The sequence below is a fragment of the Pinus tabuliformis genome, chromosome 9 (assembly GCF_031772625.1).
Source record: "Pinus tabuliformis cultivar Carrire ecotype Pingquan chromosome 9, CPIR1, whole genome shotgun sequence".
In the NCBI taxonomy this organism is placed as follows: Eukaryota; Viridiplantae; Streptophyta; class Pinopsida; order Pinales; family Pinaceae; genus Pinus; species Pinus tabuliformis.
In genome coordinates, this window is record NC_142307.1 from 1,895,997,249 (window position 1) to 1,896,001,193 (window position 3,945).

Consider the following 3,945-nt stretch of genomic DNA (forward strand, 5'->3'; position numbering starts at 1 on the left):
CTACACAAAAATAGTGGGTTCAGAAACCATTTAATCCCCTAGCTCTTGACTCTGGCTCTTGGCTTTAGCTCTTGGTTCGGGATCTTGGCTTTGACTCTAGCTCTTTGACTCTGGTTCTGGCTCTTGGCTCTGACTCTGGCTCTTCGGCTCTGGCTCTTAGCTCTTCGCTCTGGCTTCTTGGCCCTCTACAACCTTCAGCTCCCTAGCTTTTCACTTGAACTTAAAGTGACCTCAAAGGCTCCCTCAACTACTCTACGCAGTAGCTCTTCAGCTCTGCAATTGCTTTCAGCATCCCGCTTCCAGCTTCAGCTTTCTCTCAATTGAGCTCTCTGTAGCTATCGGCTCTCTGGCTCTCTGCAACTATCGGCCTTCAAGCTCTTAGGCTTTTATCCCTTCGCTTGCTGTCCCTTCCTCATCCCGAGGACACATCCTTTGCAATCACCCCAACCTCTAGTGGCTTTTGCTTCTACTCGGCTCTCTGTAGCTAGGTATGTGACAACGTGAGCTCTCGTTCTCTGCTTTTAGTCCAGCACTCTGGCCACTACATTTTTGTCCTTCTTCCAGCACTGCCTTTCTTTTGGCCCTCTGGCTTTGGAGTTCTCTACAACCTCTGCAACTGGCTCCAAAAACCGTCGACAGGCAACAACAACTCAGCTGCCCATAGTCTTTGACATTCCTTAAAAGCCTAATCGGCACTGTCTGTTGGTTTTCCCTTTTAGGCTCCCTGTCTTCCTGCCACGGTCCATTCAAATCCCGTCTTTGGGCATTACCAATCATTTCTAAATGCCCTTAGGGATGAATGCCACCTATTTGGTAATGAAAAGGGTCTATCAGCGCTTTGAATCCTTTAGAAACAGTCACTTTGTCTCAACACAAGAAACGCTGCAAAACACACGAAAATCCGCAGAAACATTGTTCCCCAGACTTGAAACATTCATAATCCCGCTTTATAGCACTATCATGTCTGCTTGGGGATTACTATCGCATATCGCAATTGGTCTACCCCTTTATATTTCGCAATACATTAAAACTGCAAAAATACATATAAAACATGGAAAATCCCTGCTTGTCGGACTCTAAATATTATACAGAGGCATTTCGAAACCCTTTCGAGTCCGTAATATCACATCGCATATCCATATATATATAGCCCCGCTCCACGGTAAAGTGTCGACGTGATACTGCAATGCGACAAGTTGCAATCGCAAATCGCTCATGCCCCGAGCCTGTGTAGCGCTCCGTTATGGTCACCGATTGTGATATCGCTTCATTGCAATCGCCGATCGCGATCACAATAACCATAGATTGTGCTCTGATATCCTCTGATGGCCACTGCTGATTGCGATTTCCAATCAGATCTGGACCGTTGATAGGCCAGATCTGACAGCCCCTGTTCAACCATTGTTTAAGCCTTCAATAGCTTGATTTCATAGTTTTTCTTCATGTTTTCGGCCTCCAATAGTGTTATCCGCCTTCTCCATAACTTCTTCTTTTTCACTGGTCTTTCCCTTTTGGGAGATTTGGAAGACTTAGAGGGTTTTTAGACCCATTATTCAAGGGATTTTGCTTCTTTTTCCTTTGAAAAAGGGCAGCTTCATTTAATGATAGCTTTCCCATTTGAAGTCCATTTTCACCCATTTAAGTTGTGTTGGATTCAGAATAGAGGGATACCTACAATGAGACTATTTCTGAAAGCAGTCTAGGACTTCCATTTTCCTTTGATTTACAAAGGATTTTGTGCCGTTTAGCACCTTTTACCTCTTGCATGAAATCTTTTAGACTTAGAGGTTTATCTAGGATCCATTTTTGGATCATGCCTTTGCACTAAAAGAAATTTTGGTCTCCTAAAGACTGATATACTGATATGAATAGTAAATGAGAGTGACTCACACTCTTCTTTCATCCTCCCTACACTTGCCTTTGCACAGTGCCTCTGAACCAAAGTTTCTAACCACTTCCCTTCTTGGATGGGCTAGTCTTCCTAGGAACAATTGTCTTCCTCCTTACCTTCCTGTAGAACTTCTGCTGAAATGGTCATAGAAGGTGGTTTGATCTTCTTTGCCTTGATCACTGATCCAAGGTGGCTCAAACAAATGTGAAGTACATCTACTCCACAAAACTTTCATTTGTACCTATTTGAAAGGCTGCCAACAACAACAGGCATACAGAAAACAACTGGATGGACTAAATCCTACCTCAAGAAAAGAAATAGATTTCACATTTTGTGAACACCTCCATGTCTTATATCTGCATACAAATGATGGACTAGATATAAGCCCACAAAATATGCCTTTAAACAAATGACCCTTCAAGTCAAGCATGTAGAAAAAGACCATTAGGACTCTTTTTCAAAAGATGAAATTTTCATCATTGTCTCTATTTAGAGACCAAGTTAACTTCTCCCAAGTCAACATGGCATCACATTCATGTCAAAGCAATCAACCTTGCAAGTTAATTACACATACATGTTCAAAAATAAGGAAATCATTTACATCCCTGTGTTCATGCATGCATTCCATCCTTCAACTTTCGCTTAAGTACACTGTACTTTTGAAGCTGAAATGAACATATAATGTTGCAGTAGTAAAGTGAGTCTTCCTACTCAAGTTTCCCATTCTGCAACTTGCATTCCATTATCAAAGAAATGTAATAAATAAAAAGACAATCATCCTTTTGCAAAAAACCTCTTGTGCTTCAATGATTGCCTTGAGGTCCTTCGGGATAAGGAGAATGCCTTCAGCCCTTCTTCCTTCTTGTCCTCTCTTGGACTTAACTATCAATAACTTTCCCTTCACTTTTGCAAACTCAAACAATAGTCAGTCTGCAACATGCATACCTCAATCAAACAATCAATCCTTGACTACCCAAACACCTTTCAGATGAGCAGTCTTTGCTTTGTCAATCAAGCATTCTGATATAACCTTCATTGAAGGTGGGGTTAACCAAACTTAAGCTCTGATACCACCTGATTTGAAAATGGGGCTCTTAGGCTTCTTGTCTAACTTACAAGAACCTCTCCCACTTCCAAAGCTTGAATTTTCCCAAGTCTATTTGATTAACCAATGCAGAATGAAGAAATGCTTGAAAATATAGGTGTATGTTTGTATTTGTTTTCAGCTGATTATTTACTTTAAAATTTGTTGTTTGTGATAGTATGTGAATGTGCTTAAACCGATATATAAATGCATATAACAGTGAATAATGCAATAGTAAAAACAAACACGTTAGATAGAAAATTAATTAGGAGTTCACCCACAACTCTTGGGCTACATCTCTGTGAGCTCTAGTTAATTCAACTAGGCTCTTTGGGATTATGGTATTAATCTTTTTTACAAGCTCTTGGCCCAACTCTTGCTATTCTATAAAAGAACAGTGGGTTCAGACACCATTTAATCCTTTGCATCTTGAAGCTCTGGCTCTTTGGCTCTTGGTTTCGCCTCTTGGCTTTGACTTTGGCTCTTTGGCTCTGGTTCTGGCTCTTGATTCTGACTCTGGCTCTTTGGCTCTGGCTCTTAGCTCTTTTCTATGCCTTCTTGGCCCTCTGCAACCTTCATCTCCCTGGCTTTTCAATTGAACTTCAAGTGACCCCAAAGGCTCCCTCAGTTGCTTTATGCAGTAGCTCTTTAGCTCTACAACTGCTTTTAGCATCCCGCTTCCAGCTTTAGCTTGCTCTCAATTGAGCTCTCTACAACTATTGCTCTCTGCATCTATCGGCTCTCTGGCTCTTTGCAACTATCGACCTTCAATCTCTCAGGCTATTCTCCCTTCGCCTGATGTCCCTTCCTCATCCCGAGGACACATCCTTTGCAATCACCCCAACCTCTAGTGGCTTTATACTCAGCTCTCTACAGCTAGGGATGTGATGGCATGAGCTCTTGCTCTCCACTTTCGGTTCAGCACTCTAGCCACTACATTTTTTTCAACCTCCTTCCAGCACTGCCTTTC